This window comes from Mus musculus, chromosome 2 (assembly GCF_000001635.26).
Source record: "Mus musculus strain C57BL/6J chromosome 2, GRCm38.p6 C57BL/6J".
Classification (NCBI taxonomy): domain Eukaryota; kingdom Metazoa; phylum Chordata; class Mammalia; order Rodentia; family Muridae; genus Mus; species Mus musculus.
In genome coordinates, this window is record NC_000068.7 from 167,661,725 (window position 1) to 167,681,309 (window position 19,585).

The following is a 19,585-nucleotide window of genomic DNA, read 5'->3' on the forward strand; positions in this document are numbered from 1 at the left end:
GCTGGACGCAGCTGGACGCGGAAGGCAGGGTGGATGTGCGCGTCCCCGCTGCGCCCCGCGAACTCGCGTACCGCGCTGGAGGCAGGGAGTACGCGCTGCGAAGCGCCTACGGAGTGCATGGCTACTGCAGATCGTGCATTCGCTAGGAAGCTGCTGGACGGGGCAGCACATCGGCTGCACGCGCTAGGTTTCATTTCACTACCCAGGAGTGTCTCGCGTTCGAGGCCAGCCTGAGCTACATTGCAAGACTCAATCACGGAACATAAGAAGTAATATTGCCTTCTGAGAGGCCGCTCGTGACCACCTGCTGGGGTGCCCCCTCCTCTGGTCACTGTGACATCACCCTCACGCTACTCAGAGCTTGTCAGGAGTAACTGTCTCTCTATCAGGAAAGGAGCCCCTGAGGGCAGGGACTCTGCCTGGGCCAACAGCTGACAGATTTTAGGAGAGGTTGAATGAATTCCGGGTCAGAGAACGTGCTTCTGTCTTTAAGGCATTAGCATTAAGAGAGCTAAAGGCTTATGTAAAGTCCTTAAGGGATGATAAACAGCGTCCACCCTGGGGCTGCAAGACTGAGAGGTGCCTGGGGCCCGCAGAGGGAACTTAAGATCTGAAGAATTTTTCCAAGGCTCCATCTTCGTTCTTCTCTAAGATTTAAGCTTCATATTTCTCAGCTGCCAGCCTCCCCAGGCTATCTCCTCTTCCCTCAGTGCTCCTTTCCTGGGTGGTCTCTGTCCGTTCCAAGCTCCTTCTCTGTCTCCTTACGTCTACTCAAAGGAAGAGCCACTCGGATGGCCGCGTCAGGCTGTAGCCCAAGTCCTTCCTGTTCCGATGAAGGTGACAGCCTGGCACTTGTATTAACTGCGCGATTAGATTTGGGGTGTCAGGGGTTCTGCTGAACTTGCTGTGGCAGGTGCTGGGTCTCAGACCCTCCCAAACTGCGCCTGTTAGCAAGAAGGCTAGGGTTGCAGATTAGGGCTGGAGATCCCAGAGGCCAGGACATCCTGATTGACAGACAAGACGGGTAGTCAGAACTAACTCTCTCTCACCGTTATTCAATTCACAGAGCACCAGCTTGGCCCTATGCAGAGTCTCTGAGATTTGCTGGAAATGACCAGGGAAGTCTCTTTCTGTAGTTTTTTTGTTGTTTTGTGTGCATGTGTGTTCTTGAGTGTCCATGTGTGGTCAAAGGGCAACACTTGGGCGTTGGTTGGCTTGTTCCTTCAACCGTGCAAGTCCAGGGGAGCAATCTCAAGGGTTCCAGCTCGGCAGTAGTTTTTTTTTTTTTTTTCTTTGTCTTTTGTTTGTTTTTTCGAGACAGGGGTTTCTCTGTGTAGCCCTGGCTGTCCTGGAACTCACTTTGTAGACCAGGCTGGCTTTGAACTCAGAGATCTGCCTGCCTCTGCCTCCCAAGTGCTGGGATTAAAGGTGTGCACCACCACTGCCCGGCTGCAAAATTCATCTTTAACGGATCTGTGCACAGTGCACATTCCATACATTATGTTAATATAGAAACATATATTACCTCTAAACACTTTATGTTCACAGAAAGACCAAATGGACAGTCCTTATAGAATTAGAATTCACCCTCGGGGATGCTAAGATTCTGAGACCTGTTGTTCCAGCTCCCTGATTAATCCTGCTCAAACTGATGCTGTTTCCAGAGACTTGCTTCTAGGACAGTCTCAGAAAGGACTGCTGATCCAAATGACAGTGGTTCACTCAGCCTTTCAAACGGTTCCAGTCAGGACGCAAGTTAAACCCTGAACTTTCTCAGTACCGAGACTGGACAACAAATGATACCAGCTAGCTTTCCAATTTCCTTTTGGGCCCACAAAATGAATTCTTTGCCCAATTCAGCGAGGAACAATTATAAGAGGCCTGCCATCTCAATCCCTTAAGTTGGGATGGATGGTTTTGGTTATTTTATGAATAATAGATATGTTATCATTTTAGGGGATGATTTACAAATCATTGTGGTCTTGGACATGGAGGAAACAAAATCGAGAGCTTAGACTCAGGGATTTATATCTTTCCTTTCTTCTTCTCTATCCTTTCTTAGGTAGAGGGAAGGGGGTTGGTTGAAAAGAAAAAAGGGGGATATAGTAGTATTATAAGAAATTAGACAAATAGGGATGGGTTATTAAATCTACTCTTAAAAACATTTTGTAACCATAATCTTTATATTTTGATGCAAAATTGAGGTTATATTTTGTTACATTGGTACAGAAATTTGTATATTGATACAGGTTTAAGATTTTCATTGACATAGATCTTTGTATAATGATACAAAATTTAAGTTTAATTTTGTAACAACTTAATATATGTATGTTTCAACTCCGCACCATACCTGTGTAGTGGCACACACCTTTAATCCCAGCACTTGGGAGGCAGAGGCAGGCGCATTTCTGAGTTCGAGGCCAGCTAGGGATACACAGAGAAACCTATCTTTTAAAACAAAAAACAAAAACAAACAACAACAACAAAACAAGGTTTAGGGCTGGAGAGATGGCTCAGAGGTTAAGAGCACTGACTGCTTTGCCAGAAGTCCTGAGTTCAATTCCTATCAACCACATGGTGGCTCACAACCATCTGTAATGGGATCCAATGCCCTCTGAAGATAGCTACAGTGTACTCATATAAATAAATAAATAAATAAATAAATCTTTAAAAAATACAAGGTTTAGCCGGGCATGGTGGCGCAAGCCTTTAATCCCAGCACTCGGGAGGCAGAGGCAGGCAGATTTCTGAGTTCGAGGCCAGCCTGGTCTACAGAGTGAGTTCCAGGACAGCCAGAGCTATACAGAGAAACCCTGTCTCGAAAAAAAAAAAAAGAAAAAAAAAAGAAAAAAAAAACAACAAAAATACAAGGTTTAGTCAGCTGCTGTTACAAACTGTTTAGGATGATTAAATAATGGAAGTCAGTAGTCAATCAAACGCATAGGTTAGATATTAGTCTGGATTATCACAGAAATATACATCCTGGGTTGTACAGATCATAGGTAGCTGGAGACAGGCAATGTTTGCTTGTTCAGATATGCTATGAGTAGACAGATGATCTTCAAAGGTGTCAGAGATCCACAGACCATGGAATTTAAAGTTACTTTATTATTAAAAGATCTATAAGACAGATTGGCTCCTGACAGTACCCCTGTTCCACTTCAGAAAAGATGATGAGAATCAATAACCTCCAAGTGGAGTTGCTTCAATTGATAGCCACTGGGCAAGAACTGCCCTAACCTCATCTGCAGACAGAATGCTGTCCAAACAGCCAGACAAACAGATGCAGGATAGTTGGCTGCTGAGCTCTGCCAAGACAAGGTAAGCCAGTTCTTCATAATTCCTGCTTCACTTAAGGTCTGTCTGATATTCCGGGCCAGAAGGCTGTAGATAGATGCTCCAATGTTATGAGGAATACTGGGGACTGTCCTGGCAGTCAGCTGTCCCTGTCATTTCTGTGATCTTTGGAAGCTGCATCCCTGCACTTCCTGCACACTCAAACAATATTTATTCCTTCTCAGGTCTCTGATGGGGTTGAGAGCTAGGTAGTTATAGTCTCAAAATTAAACTTAAGTTCTTTAGAATTGAAAAAAAGATGTTCTATGTCTAAAAAGATGTTTTTAGGATGATAATACATGGTAGGATAGAAAATGATTTTGATTCAGAACTCTGAACTAACCGAGATAGAATAGATGCTAGAATACTTCAAGTTGCCAAATATAATCTGACCAGACATTGTAAATGTATATCATATCTTATAGTTTCCATAATTGCTTCATAATTATTATAATTGTATTCAATTTATATTTTAAAAAAGAGCCTTTGGTTGGACTGAAAAGATGAATCATAGAGAGAACATCTCATGTTGTATGGATACATCAGATGTCAATCTCAAAGCCTATGGCCTATGACATAGGCAGGAGGTAGGAGGTGGGACATAGAGAGGGGAAAGGATTCTGGGGGAGAAGGAGTTGGGAGATTTGCTGGGAAGATGTGACAAGCATGGCACTTGAGCACAGGGAATTAGCCATGTGGCAGAATGTAGGCTAGAATAAACGGGATATTTTATATTATATCTAGTCAAATATGAGCCTAGCTATATGGCCAAGGTATTTGTTAACATATTTTGAGTCTGAGTCTTTTTTTTTTTTTTTTTGGTTTTTCTTTCTTTTTTAATTTTTATTTTATTTTTTTAAGATTTATTTATTATTATTCATTAGTACACTGTAGCTGTCTTCAGATGCACCAGAAGAGGGTGTCAGATCTCATTACGGATGGTTGTGAGCCACCATGTGGTTGCTGGGATTTGAACTCTGGGCCTTCGGAAGAGCAGTCAGTGCTCTTAACCGCTGAGCCATCTCGCCAGAGCCAGTAAGATGTTCTGGCAGTGTGGAAGAAGCTGCCGCTGGACTGGTGTGCGGGTTCACACTCTCACCAGCCACAGCCTTGCTGACGGTCCGGCTAGTGAATGAATTACAGATGTTCAGAACTGACTCCTGTTACGCTAGGCTCGTGTCACATGCTCTGTGGTAGCCTGGGGCTCGTGGCTGAAGATCTAACCATCTGGAACCTGTCCTTCAGGAGAGAAAGAACCTTTAGGCAGAATGATGACAGACCGAAGAGCAAAAACAGAAATGAGGGTCAGATGGTATCCTCGTTTGATTCCTTGCTGTGATAAAACACCATGACTGGAAGCAACCAGGTCACAGTCCGTCTTTAAGGGCAGTCAGGCAGGCATCTAAGGCAGGCATCTGGAGACAGGAACCATGGAGAATGCTGCTCGCTGGCTTGTCCCCTTTCCCGAGTTAACCTTGGGGTGTGTTAACTATGAACACTGACCAGATTAAGCCACCCCTTGTATACGTGACACATAAACAGATCACGGTTAAAACATAACCTTGCCTTGGCTTGTCCTCAAGGTCTCATGTAAATACAATATGAAACAGTCCAACTTTAAAAAAAAAAAACAGCATTAAAAAATTCCAGGATTGAGAATGGATCTGTGAGGAACTGGAGTGGTATGATGGAAACACATCGTATGAGCCAGATATCACTCCAACACCAGTGGGCAGAGGTAGGTAGAGTTCTTGAGTTTGAAGCCACCCTGGTCTACATAGCAAGTTCAAGGCCAGTTAGAGCTACACAGGGAGAGAGAGGGTGTCTAACGAAACAACATCATATGAAATCTCAATAAAAATATTAAAAAAGAAAACTGTTCCACACTTTAAAAAATCCAATGTTTGTTTAAAAACCCCAAATCTCCCTCTCTCTTTTTTAAAAAGATTCATTTATTTTATTTATATGAGTACACTGTAGCTGTCTTTAGACACACCAGAAGAGGGCATTGGTTAGATGGTTGTGAGCCACCATGTGGTTGCTGGGAACTGAACTCAGGACCTCTGGAAGAGCAGTCAGTGCTCTTAACCGCTGAGCCATCTCTCCAGCCCTATCCCAAATCTCTTAACTGTGGACTCCTATAAAGTAAAAAGCAAATTACATATTTTCATATTTTAAAGAAAAACCAATGGTGTAATTTCAAATTCTGCAGCTCTGTGAGTCCCGATATCTGGGACTCACACACGATCTCTGCGCTGAAGGGCTTGCTTGGGCTGCTTGCTTCTCTGGTTTGGCGCCCACAGCACACATGTTGTCTCCTAGACTTGGATCGGCTCCACTCCACACACTGGCCACTGTCATGGTCCTTCCACAGTCCTGGGTCCTCTCATCCCCTGGAATCTTCACGGCAACTGAGGCTTCACTGACAGCAATGGCCTCCCGGCTGACCTGCAGAGACTCCACTCCTGCTGTATGGTGTCGAGCGCCTGGACAGTTCTCCTTCAGTCCTGTGGGTCTCACTGTAACCGAGCATACGTCTTCACCTATGGCTTCCTGGCCTCTCTGCCAACCGTACCAAGCCTGACTGCTCGCCATGACATCCTCATGTCTTCAAAAACAGCACATGTGGAAGACTGTTCTCTGAGTTTGGCTGTCATCTTTTTAAAAAAAAAATTTATTTATTTATTTATTGCATATGAGCACACCACTATTGCTCTCTTCAGACACACCAGAAGTGAGCACCAGACCCACTACAGACGGTTGTGAGCCACTGCTGGGAATTGAACTCAGGACCTCTGGAAGAGCAGTAAGTACTCTTAACTGCTGAGCCATCTCTCCAGCACTGGCCGTCATCTTGAGATGTGGACTTGGCCCCTTCTGGACAGCTTCTGTGGTTGATTCTGAGAAAGCACTTCCCAGAAGATTTCACTTCAGTGGTGCCGGTCTCTTCCTAACCATTGCTGATTTCGTGGCTCCAGCTGACCAGCACTGATTGTGCCAGTGAAGTAAGGGTTTCATTTCCGCAGATGCCTCATTCAGACATACCATAGGTGTGACCCCAGTGACCCCAGCAGTCTCCGAGAGACTCCCAGCTTTCCTGATCATAAGCCAGGCCTCCACTGCCCGAGTAGCTCTAGTGGTTCTTCCAGACAGCCACAGCTCACCAAACCAGAGCGCTCGGTGTTGAGTTCGAACCTCCAAAATCTTCCCAGGTCTCTCCGAGCCACATGGGCAAGTCCATCACAGCAACCCAGTGCTTGCTCCAGCTTGGCATCTGTTGCCATGATAAAACACCATGACCAAAAAGAAGGTTGGGCAAAAAAGGGTTTATTTTACGTTATACTTGCAGGTCTCAGCCCCTCTTTGAGAGGGTCAGGGAGCAACCAGGAAGAAGGCTGGCTGCTCACGGGCCTGCTCTCCCATCCCAAGTCATCCAAGGTGACTCTTGGTTGTGTCAAGCTAAGAAACAAATGAGCAGCTCAGGTAGAATCCTGCACTTAGGGTGAGAGCAAAGGCCAGCTGTAGGGAGGCTGGCAGAAGGCTTGGCCTGCCACGGCTGGTGGCTCTGGGCACTGGCCTGTGTCTTGGCTTTGCCTTCTGAAATGCAGAGAGCCAGCTCCTCAGGCTGCACTCTGAGAGGTGGGGTAACAGCCATGGGTCAGTCTGGTGCCATGCACAGGAATCCGGATGAAGCAAAGGAGCCTTGTGAGGAGATGTGGAGCTGAGCTTTCGGAAGAACCTTCCAGGCGCAGAGGCACTGCATGCTTCTCGTATGACTCCCATCTGTCACCTTAACCCACAGGCCCACACTCTCTTCCCTGGCATTCAATGACCCTTGATCCTACCCTCCGATATCTCCCACTTTTAAAAGATTCATCTCTTTTAATAATTTGTTTTTATTTTATGTACATCAATGTTTTGCCTGTATGTATGTCTGTGTGAGGTGCTAGATCCCCTGGAACTGAAGTTACAGACAGTTGTGAGCTGCCCTGTGAGTGCTGGGAATTGAACCTGGGTCCTCTGGAAGAACAGCCAGTGTTCTTACCCACCAAGCCACCTCTCCAAACATTTAGTGACTCTCTGTCTCTGTCTGTCTCTGTCTCTGTCTCTGTCTCTGTCTCTGTCTCTGTCTCTGTCTCTGTCTCTGTCTCTGTCTCTCTCTCTCTCTCTGTGTGCGTGCATGTGATCCACCCTGGCACTGTGGAGGTAAGAGGACATCGCAGAACAACTGATTTTCTTCTCCCATCATGTGGGTTCTGTGAATCAAACTCAGGTTGTCAAGCTTGGCAGCAAGCACCTTTACCCACTGAGCCCTCTCACCAGCCCCAGACTTTGTTTATTGGACAGTTTTAGACTCACGGCACAACCAAGACAAAGTCCCAAGAAAATCCGAAGGTCCTCTCAACATATTCAGCATCTGTTATCTTTATCACCATCATCAGGGTGACATGTGTGTCACACCTGATGAGATTACAGGGACACCATTAACACCAAGAGGCCACCATTGACACAAAGGCACCTGGCATTCCTCACTGGGGAGACAAAGACCAACGTACAATGGTAAATTATCAGCCAGAGTTCCTTTTTTTTTTTTTTTCCGAGACAGAGTTCCTTTTAAAATTTACAATTTACTTGTGTTTTGTGTGTCTCTGTGTGTGCAGAGATGACACAGTGTGCTGGAGGGACTGAGGGGTGCTTCCTGCTTGCCTGGACTATGGGCAGTGACAGTTTCCCAGTATTCAATGCAAAATGTCTTATGTTCCTAGGAGCTACCACCTCCATTCCTCCTCTGTCTTGGCTAGGTTTCCTTTCTTTCTTTCTTTCTTTCTTTCTTTCTTTCTTTCTTTCTTTCTTTCTTTCTTTCTTTCTTTCTTTCTAAGATTTATTTATTTAGCTGGGCAGTGGTGGCACACACCTTTAATCCCAGCACTTGGGAGGCAGAGGCCAGCCTGGTCTACAGAGTGAGTTCCAGGACAGCCAGGGCTACACAGAGAAACCCTGTCCCCAAAAAACAAAACAAAACAAAACAACAAAAAAAGGATTTATGTCTATGAGTACACTGTAGCTGTACAGATAGTTGTGAGCCTTCATGTGGTTGTTGGGAACTGAATTTTTTTTTTAGGACCTCTGCTCACTCTAGCCAACTCCACTTGCTCAGTTCCTGCTAGCTCTCTTCCAAGGATTTATTTATTATTATACGTAAGTACACTGTAGTTGTCTTCAGATGTACCAGAAGAGGGCTCAGATCTCATTACAGGTGGTTGTGAGCCACCATGTGGTTGCTGGGATTTGAACTCAGGACCTTCGGAAGAGCAGTCGGTGCTCTTACCTGCTGAGCCATCTTCCCAGTCTGGGCTTGTTTCTTTGTTTGTTTATTGTCAATTTGACACAAGTTATAGTTATCTGGAAAACATGAACCTCAACTGAGAAAATGTCTCCATCAGATTGGCCTGTAGGCAAGTTTGTGGCGGTATTTTCTTGATCAAAGGGTCCAGCCTACTATCAGTACAAGAAAGCCAGTTGAGAAAGCCATGGACAGTGAGCTATGGAGAGCAAGCCATGGAGAGCAAGCCAGTAAGCAATGTTCATCCATGGCTTCTGCTTCTGCTCCTGCCTCCTGGTTCCTGCCATCACTGGCTTCCCTCAGTGACCTGAGAGTTGTAAGCTGGAATCAGCCCTTCTTGCTGCCTGCTTTTGGTCATGGTGTTTTTCACAGCAATAGAAACCCTGCCTCAGACATCCTTCTGTGTGGAAATCAGGGTTCCCTGAAGTTAAGCAGCACCGTTCTTGCTCCTCTGAAGTCTATGATTAGTTAGCATGGGATTGACCTTCCCTTAGTTAGCATGGGATTGACCTTCCCTTAGTATAAGCTAAGCAACATCCTCCTCTGGTTCCTGAGGGCACAGAGAATGGCTCAGAGGTGATCAGGTGACTTTAGGAGGTTCAACCACAGTGGACTTCAGGATCCTGGGATATGAAGGAGGCTGGTCTCAACAGGACCTGCTAGCACAGGACTGGGGGTAGAGGCCTTGCCTAATCTGTACTAAGTGCTGGGTTTGGTCCCAGGTACCACAGAGACCAGGTGACCCCTGCCAGGAGACACACGCCTGTGGGCCCAGCACTGGGCATCCTCCTATTCCCATAGACAATCCTTGAAGCCGGGGTAGAGCTCGGATGTCCAAGGTTCTCGGGTCTAGTTCTATAATACATGGCCTCTAATCCCAGGTCTGGACCTGTTACTGATCTGCTTAGCAGCCTTTGAGCCAGAAGTCTCACAGACTCATTTCCTCCTTTTGTTGACCCAGGTAAATCAAACAGACCAGGAGCTTCCAGGAATTGCTCCTCCTCTTTCCTTGGCTGCAGGCAGTGCCAACAGCCTTTGACCCATGGGTTGTCCAGGGAGCTGGGGACTGACACTTTCAGCCCAGAGGCACTCAGCTGCTGGAGGAGGGTGTGGCTGCTGGAGCCACAGTGACCAGCATAATTGCCTTTCCTTTCTTTTCGCCTCCTTTAAGGTTTTCTTAAAATTCTTTGTGTGTAGGTTTGAGACAAGTTGCCTAGAACTGGTGGGCTCTTGGGAATTGAGTTGGCTCTCTCATCCCGCCACATTGGCCTGCACCTGGGGAGGCTCGAGGGGTCAAACATAGGTTCTGAGGCTTGGCAGCAAACCCCTTTTACCACTGAGCCATCTCAAAGGTTCTGTTTCCCTTGTGCCACCCCAACCTTGTGGCAATCCTCCTGCCTCAGCCTTCCCTGTACAGGGATAACAGGCCTGTGCCACCATGCCCAGCCGGTCCATGTGGCCCTTAACTCTCTTAGTGTTTGGGCTGGCGAGTGTCCGTCCGATGCCATCTCGTGCTCTGTAGATTGTTTCTTAGGGACCCAGGGCTCACTGTCACTGAATGTCATTGACAATTCTCCATGAAATTGGACCTTGGCACCAAGTTCTAGTCACTCCCTATTCTAATTGCGTTGACTGAACCCACAGTGGGAAGAGCAGACTCACAAGCTCATCCTCTGGCCCCACACTCTTACCCACCCCCCACACTCTTACCCATCCCCCACACTCTTACCCACCCCCCACACTCTTACCCATCCCCCACACTCTTACCCATCCCCCACACTCTTACCCATCCCCCACACTCTTACCCATCCCCCACACTCTTACCCATCCCCCACAATAATGAGGAAAGATGGGAGAAGGGAGGGGGGAGGAAACGGGACAGTATGTTCCCGAGCGCGTCCCCAAACATGCCCCTCCCATTCTCGAGTCCACGGGTCATCCAGCACTGTAATATCTTCGTAGAGAAAGTCATCCTCCAGCGCCTGGTGATGCAGCAATACAGCTTTGGTGCACACCCCCCCCCCCCAAAATGCAAAGCGAGGTCTTAGAACAGTACAAAACAACTGTTCTGCTGTGATAGCAGCTGGAGATAGAGTCTCCTGGGAGCCCCGGGCAGCTGTCAGCTGTCTAAACTGGCAGTCGGGGAGAGGGGGAGGAGAGAGAGGGAGAGAGAGATGCGTTAGCCTCAGAGTCAAGTCGACTGGGTACCAGTTTTTATCAATGGAACAGTCCTGGAAGGTCCAGGTCTGGGGAGGGTGGGGCCTCTGCTGAGTCACCTTAGCTCCTGTTGAAAACACCAACTGTTTATTTTTTTCCCCCTAGGGCTTTGAAATTTATTAGTTTGGTTTTTCTAGGCTGTCCTGGAACTCTCCATGTAGACCAGTCTGTCCTTGAACTCACAGAGATCCTTCTGCCTCTGCCTCCCAAGTACTGGGACTAAAGGCTTGTGCCAAAATGTCTGTGTTGGGTTTTTTGTTTGTTTTGTTTTGTTTTGTTTTGTTTTGTTTTGTTTTGTTTTGTTTTTTGAGACAGGGTTTCTCTGTATAGCCCTGGCTGTCCTGGAACTCACTCTGTAGACCAGGCTGTCCTGGAACTCAGAAATCTGCCTGCCTCTGCCTCCCAAGTGCTGGGATTAAAGGCGTGCGCCACCACGCCCGGCTAATGTCTGGTTTTTTTGTGGTGATATAGGGATGTGGCTCAGGTAGTAGAGCCCTAGTCCTGGGTTCCATCCCACAACTGCAAAAATCAGATAATGCTCATCTGCCATCCCAGCAAGGGAGAGGTGGAGGCCAGATCACGAGTTCAAGGTCATCCTTGGCTGGTAAAGAAGTTGGTGTTGTCTGGACTCCATGAGACCCTGTCAACTACCACTACCACAATAATAAATTTAAATCTATGGTAAAATACACAGAAAATCTAACCATCCTAACCATTTTAACCTTCTTATATTTCATATTTATATGTGTGTGAGCTTTGCCTGCATGTATGTAAAATGCTCTGTGGATGTACCTGGGGAGGCCAGAAGAGGCTGCCGCATCCCCTGGATCTTGAGTTAAAGGCTAGGCCCACCATATAGGTGCTAGGAACAAAAAAAAATTTTTTTTTTTATTTAAGAGACAGGGTCTCAGAGTGGTGGTGGCACACACCTTTAATCCCAGAACTCAGGAGTCAGAAGCAGGTAGCTCTGAGTTCGAGACCAGCCTGGTCTACAGAGTGAGCTCCAGGACAGCCAGGGCTGCACAGAGAAATTTTGTCTTGAAAAACCAAAAGGAGGTGTGTGTATTTCATGTAGTTCAGGCTGGCCTCGAACTCTCTACATCTGAGGATGACTTTGAACTCTGAACCTTCTGTCTCCATCTAAGTGTTAGATTACAGGTGTGCCCTTTGAAATCTTACGGTATGCTGAGGACTGGACCCAAGGCCTCATGTAAGTGACCTCTGAATTAACTGAGTGGAGCCCCCAGCCCTTCACCATTAGGAATATACAGTTTAGGGACATTAAACACATTCACAGTGGGCATCATAGCACATATCCAAAATTTTATTTTGTTTGAGACAGGGTTTGGTTATATAGCACAAGCTGGCCTTGAACTCATGACCCTTCTTACCATGTACCACCTAAGCTGACCCCACAGTTCTTCACATCTTGGTCCCCACTGAACAGCTTCCCCTTTGCCCCTCCTCGGTGATGCTGACCCCGTCCCACCTCTGAGGGAGACACAGCCCTGGCCCTGTGCCTCTGGGATCCTATGCTGTGTGTGCACGCTGCGGTGTGGTCCCCTCTTGAAGGCGGAAGGCTGTGCTCCAGCAAAGGCTGATCTTTGCTGCTGTCATCGTCTGCAGAGAATGCTGGGTGCTTCCATGTTCCACTGCTGTGAAGGTGGGCGTGTCAAGACTCCCCAGTTTTCAACTTTTTTGGGGACCTGAAGGGAAACTGCTCAGTCACAAGGGGATCCCCAGTTTAAGTGTTTGAGAACCTCCTTGTGGTGGTTTGAATATGCTTGGCCCAGGCAGTGGCACTATTTGGAGGTGTGGCCTTGTTTGAGGAGGTGTGTCACTGTGGGGGTGGGCAATGAGACCCTCCTCCTTACCACATGGGGGCCAGTCTTCCAGTGGCCTTCAGATGAAGATGCAGAACTCTCAGCTCCTGCACCATGCATGCCTGGAAGCTAATGATGATAATGGACTGAACCTCTGAACTTGTAAGCCAGTACCAATTAAATGTTGTCCTTTATAAGAGTTGCCTTGGTCATAGTGTCTCTTCACAGCAATAAAACTCTAAGACACCCCACCCACCCTGTGCTTCCTGCTCAGGGAGCCATATCTCCCTCCCACCAGCTCGGCTCACATCAACTTTTTTTTTTTTTAAGATTTATTTATTTATTATATGTAAGTACACTGTAGCTGTCTTCAGACACTCCAAAAGAGGGAGTCAGATCTCATTATGGATGGTTGTGAGCCACCATGCAGTTGCTGGGATTTGAACTCAGGACCTTCGAGCAGTCGGTGCTCTTACTCACTGAGCCATCTTGCCAGCTCCTCACATCAACTATTGCTTTGTGTTGAGACAGAGGTTTCATGTAGCCCAGGCTATTCCCACTGTCTCCATGTAGTGGAGGGTGACCTTGAATTCCTGAGCTGCCTTCAGCCCTGTGACACTACACCAGCCTCTCTTTTTTTGTGAATTTTGAGCGCACACATGGGCCTGTCAAGAGATTGATTTTGTTTTTCTTCTCATATTCTGGAATGTAAATACACTTTGTATCATAGGCTGGAAACTGCCAATTGCCCAGGAGAGAGAAAGAGGCCGGGTCCCTGAAGGTGAAAATGCCCCACTGCACCCCAGATGGATTTCCTGGCTTCTGGATGAAAAGGACAGGGGAGAAGGCTCCACCTCTCTCTGCTGCAGTCTAATGCCGCCTAGTGGGGAGCAAAACCCACTGCAGAAATTCATGGCCAGAGAAAGCCTTTGTCAGGTGGCGGGGCCCATTAGCTTGCTGTGTGTCCTTGGCTAACCTCATGCTCTCTTTGGGTCTACTTTCCTTAGCTGTCAACCAATTTGTGCAACTTACTTGCCATCAATATGAGCAACGTAAACATTGCGTTTTCTCTTCCAGATTCTGTTTATAGCCTGTGAACAAAGGTGCAACCATACAGCCGCAGCTTTGTTTGAGGCGCAGTATCTTGCAAACTGCTTGAAAGGTAAAGATCCCCCCCCCCCCCAACACACACACCACAAACACCAGGCATTGTTTGCGTTGTGGTACTCTGTGATTTGACTGTGGTCAGGGACTCCTGGCGACACGTGCTGGTGGAAGTCGGCACTGCATTCCGCGTAGCTGGGTAAGGGGGGTTTTCAGAGACAACTTTGGTTCCTTAGGGACAACTGAGGAGAGAGCCAAGGTGAGGAGGTTAAAACCAGCAATCAGATCAAATTCTGGTCTCTGCGCTGGGCTCTCCTGGGTAGACCTATCTCTGCCTACTTCTTTCTAGGAACCTGGGTTCCCAGGACCCATCTCTGTTCAAGGCTACAAGAAAGTATTCATCTATTTGATACTTTTAGTGGAGGGCCATAACGAGCACCTAGGACTGGAGAGTCTCACCAAGGTGCTAAGGATACAGACCCGGGTCCTGCTTCCTAGAGAATAAACCAGTGAACATGCCCAGAATCCTGGAGGTGGGTGACGACTTGTCAACATGACACATCTAGAATCATCTGAGAGGGGCCTCTGAGAATGTTTGTGAGGGATGTCCTGATTGAATAGTTGACATTAAAGACCCCGCCCACTGTGGGCGGCACCATTCCCTGGATCCCGGACTGTGTAAACGCAGAGGGCCCAGCACCAACACATTCATCCATTGCTCTCGGCTGAGTGTGGATGCGACGTCCGGATGCTTCACGCTCTGTCCTCCCGTGACTTCCCCAAATGATGGACTGGAACCTGGGATTGTGAGCTGCATAAACCCCTTCTTCCTTAAGCTGCCTTTGTCAGAGTATTGAGTTTGACTCCTTGGTAGGCAGCCAGATAGGGAGAGGAGCCGTGGCTAGGAAATAAAGCGAATTTCCAAGACAGTCAGCCTCTTCCTCAACCTCCTGTCTTGTCTCCCCCCAGCAGGTTCCTCACTGATGAACTGATTCAAAGAGCCTGGTCAGGAATGCTGTACAGTTCCCAGCCAGCCAACCCTGCACACTTCCCTGAAACTGACAGTTGCAAGCATAGGAGGAAAACTTTACAGAGGCTAAAAGGTTTGCCCCAGGCCTTGAGAGGAACTGGGTTTCGGCTCTTGCAGTCCCAGCTCCGCTGTGGGGGTCTTTTCCTCTGAGTGTCTGCCTTTTGCTTGTTTCCTCACCCCAATAAATGCCGCCCCTCACCTGCTGACTGTCCGAGGCGCTCCAGAGTTAGAGAGCGTGCAGAGATGGAGACTGTATCAGTATGTATCAGTATGTTACCACAGCAACAGCGATGAAAGGAAGAGAGGGGGTATCCTAACAAGGAGTGTTAGCCTCAGAGGGTGAAGAACCACACAGCAGGCAGCAGAAGCCTGGTGCAGGCTGGTCTGCCCAACATTCTAGGCTGTGAGTTCCAGGCCTTCCTGGCCTTCAGTTCTATCTCAAAAGCAAAACTAAACAAAACCCTTAACTTGCATCCTGTGATGACCCTGTGGTCTCCATGGCTTCTTGCCATGTTCCTCCTCCCCCTCCCCCTCCTTCTCCCCCCTCCTTTCCTCCTCCTCCTCCTCCTCCTCCTCCTCCTCCTCCTCCTCCTCCTCCTCCTCTTCCTCTTCTTCTTCTTCTTCTTCTTCTTCTTCTTCTTCTTCTTCTTCTTCTTCGATTTATTTATTTAATGTATATGACTATCCTGTAGCTCTCTTCAGACACACCTGAAGAGGGCATCCCATCCCATTACAGATGGTTGTAGGCCACCATGTAGTTGCTGGGATTTGAACTCAGGACCTCTGGAAGAGCTATCAGTGCTCTTAACCACTAAGCCACCCCTCCATCTCCTCCAGCCATGGTCTTTAAGAGCAGGGTCTGGGGGTGGGGGTGGGGGCACACATCTCTAGTCAGGAAGCTTGTTGAGTTCTAGGCTAGCCTGGGCTACATGAGGTCCTATCCAAATGGGGGTGGTGGCTCACTGGTAAAGAGCTTACTGAACAAGTATGAAGACCTGAGTTTGATCCCCAGCACCTGCATAAAACGGGGAGTGATACATGTGATCTCAGCGCTGGGAGGCAGAGGCAGGGGAACCCTGGGGCTCACAGGCAGCTATAGCTGAGCTGAGTGCATGAGCTCCAGGCTCAGTGAGAGATTGACTCAAAAAACAAGGCAGAGGTTGAGGAGGTTGCCTTATGTCAACCTTTAAACCTCTGATTTGTATCTAAACACACACACACAGACAAATACACAGAGACATTGACACACACAGACATACAAACACACACCCAGACACACCCAGACACAAATACACACACACACACAGACAAATACACAGAGACATTGATACACACAGACATACAAACACACACCCAGACACAAATACACACACACACACAAATACACAGAGACATTGACACACCCAGACACACAAACACACACCCAGACACAAATACACACACACATAGACAAATACACAGAGACATTGACACACACCCACACACACAGACACAAACACACAGACACACACACAGAAAGACAGATGCACAGAGAAAGACAGATACACGCACACGCACACTCAAACACATACAAATACAGAAAGACAGACACACACAGACAAACATAAATGCAGAGACAGATATGGATGCACACAAATACAAACAGACAGATAGACAGACTCTTCTGACTGTTGTTCTCTGCTCTGATAAATGGAACATGGCAGGAAGGACTTGTGGTCTCCAGTCTTAGAAAGCTTTGTGCTTCTGCCTTGATGTCTCTGGGGACAACAGCTTCTGTGTCATCAAACCACTCCAGGGCCAGGTAGCTGCTGTGAGGTCTGAAGTCACAGCCCTTGATGCAGCATCTGGCTGAGGTTCCAGCTCTCCAGACCTGTGGCTCCCACGTGGAAGGTATAGGGCTCTGCTCCCACGGGACATTGTAGGCATGCAAGACCAGATAGGGACAAACCATGGGTTTCCAAAATGGAATGGCAAAGGTCTAATGAGCCTGGTCCTTGGGAGGCTGAAACAGGAGGACCGCCCTGAGTTCTAGGACACCTAGCCAGGTTTACTAGCAAGATCCTGACCAAAAAATAATATGAAAAAAAAAGTAAAAAGAAAGAAAGAAAAGAAAAGAAAGATGAGGGCTGGAGAGAGATGGTTGCTCTTCCCGAGGTCCTGAGTTCTATTTGCAGCCCCACATGGTGGCTCACCACCATCCATAACGAGATCTGGCGCCCTCTTCTGGGGAGCAGATGTACACGCAGGCAGAACACTGTAAATGTAATAAACAGATCCTTTTTTTTTTTTTTAAGTATATTTAAAAAAAAAAAAAGAAAGAAAAGAAAAAGGAAGAATGAACAACTGTCCCAGCCTCAGGACAGGGAAGAGGCAAAAGAGGGAGGCAGGCCATACCTGCATTTTAAGGCCAGTGGTGCCGAGAGTGAGCCAGAGTCACAGAAAAGCTTTGGCTTGTATTAGCAGAGCTCTATTCTCAGCAAACCTACGGAGTCTTGCAGAGTAAACCCTGCACTCCCACCTTAACAGCTCAGATAATAAAGCCTACATTGTATCAAATTAAGCATCATAGGGTAACAACGTAGCAACTATGTATCTTCTCTCTAAATCTCAAAATGTTTCATAACACATTTAAAAGGTAGATGGACCAGAGGTAGAATGCTCACCCATCCCTCACAAAGCCTTGGGTCCATCCCCAGCATCACAAACTGGATCTGTTGATACACACCTGTAATCCCTCCACCATAGAGGTAGAGGCAGGAGGTCGGAAGTTCAGGGGCATCTTCAGCTGCACAAGACCTTGTGGCTAGGCCTGTGATCCCAGCTATAGGGTAGGCTGAGATGGAAGAACGGCACCTTGAGGACAGCTTGGGCAGTTAGAGGGCTGGGGAACTGGCTCAGCAATTAAGAGCTCCTGTTTTTGTAGAGAATCCTGGTTCCATTCCCAGTGCTTGCTTACATGTTGGTTCACAACATGTTAACCAACCATAACTCTGGCCGGGTCTAGGGGACACAACGCCCTCTTCTGAACTTTTTAGGCTCGAGGCATGCAGGCGATTTACATACACGCAGACAAAATAAATAAATCTAAAAATAAAAACTTAAAAAATGTTAGGGCTGAGTAAGAGGGCTCAGTGGGCAAAGGCATTGGTTGCTAAACTTGAGGACCTGCATTCAACAATCTCCAAGACCCCCATAGTGGAAAGAAAACCGATTCTCACAGGTTGACCTTTGACCTCCACCCCCCTCCCACCTCCCAACCCCGTGGCAAGCCTGCACCTTCCACACAAACAAATAAATGCAATTTTTAAAAGTTAAAAAATAAAAAAAGTGGGAATTGGTCTTAAGTTCCATCTTCAGCACCCAAACTGGGATGGGTGAGAGGTAACAGAGGGTCAGTACCCCAAAAGCCACCCCCTTGCAGGATGCCTGCCCATGCTGGGTAGACGCTGGCTCCCCCAGGGGCAGAGCAGAGTAGGCTGGCACCTCTTGAGTTTCCTCAGCGTCATTCACTGTCTAGCGATATGATGTCAGGCGACAGCGGGCGGAAGCGCCCCCTGGCGGTAGCTCTGCACATCGCACCTGCGGGTGTACCCAGGGTCGTGCCCATCAGGCTTGTGTGTGTGTGTGTGTGTGTGTGTGTGTGTGTGTTTCTGACATGGGGCCCTCAAACCACTGCCGCTGAGCTAATTGTATGTCTTTAGAATAGGTGGAGACTTAGAGACTGGGCAGACACTGATAGAATGCACAGAAGGGGTGTGTGGTTTGCCTTGGCCAACCAAGAACAGGAAAGGGTTAGAGGCAGGAACAGAATAGGCAAACGTTAGTGGTAGGCTTTCTTACCCACTCCTGTTGTCTGCATTTTAATCCTGCAGAGGCTGATCCGTTGAAGGCTTAGACCTTGGGTTGCGGGTGTGGGTTGGGACAGTGCTATGAGCAGAGGCTGGACACCATCCGGAGCTAACCCTAGGGACCAGGGGGTTCAAGCTGACTGGGCTCTTAGGAGCTGATGACATACCTCCTCCCCTCTCTGCATCCCTACAGTCTTGTGTACTACTCCTCTGCAGGGCTTCCTGTCACAGTGCTTCAGCCTGACCTCGGGACCACAGCAATGGGACCTGGGACAGGATTTCTGAGACGGTGAGACAACATAGAAGTTCTCCTGTTGGCTAATTTCATTTGTGTCTCTACAGATTTTAAAGACTGTTTTAGATTTAGATTTTTTTTTTTTTAATGTGTATGTCTGATCACCATGTGCATGTAGTGCTTGCAGAGGCCACAAGAGGGCATCGGACCACCTGGAACTGAAGTTATAGATGGTTGTGAGCTGTCATGTTGGTGTGGGAACTGAGCCAGATTCACTAAAGAGCAACCAAGGCTCTTAGCCCCGAGAGCATGTGAATGTTCTGGGCTTTTCTTCGCCCTAGCTCTGAAATAATGACAGAGACCTGGCATAGCTATTAAAAAGCCTCTTGTGTTATGGCAGGGTTCTCGTCTATTCTAACCTGACCATGGGATTGGAAGGGCTGTTCCCCAGCCCTGTGGCATTACCTGCCATCCCAGTCTTGCTCTGGGTGTTATTGTTCCACCTGTCCTCCCCTGGTGACCCTCACGGTGAATTCTCATGGCCCTTGGCCCCCCCCCCCCTGGGATCAGAAGTCCCACCTTCTCCTCTGCTGCCCAGCTATTGGCTGCTCAGCTCTTTATTAGCCAATCAGAGGTGATGAAAACCAA

General features: G+C 47.7%; 1 long non-coding RNA gene across 2 annotated transcripts; it reads left to right on the forward strand.

Moving 5' to 3' along the window:
- Positions 1–2,846: 2,846 nt before the first annotated feature.
- Positions 2,847–5,980, forward strand: Gm14320. 2 transcript variants are annotated; one of them, XR_866999.3, is made up of 2 exons: positions 2,847–3,321; positions 5,549–5,980. It is a non-coding gene; the product is annotated as a predicted gene 14320 (long non-coding RNA). The 2 variants fall into 2 exon arrangements; XR_867000.3 differs by having other exon boundaries at positions 5,659–5,980.
- Positions 5,981–19,585: the final 13,605 nt, after the last annotated feature.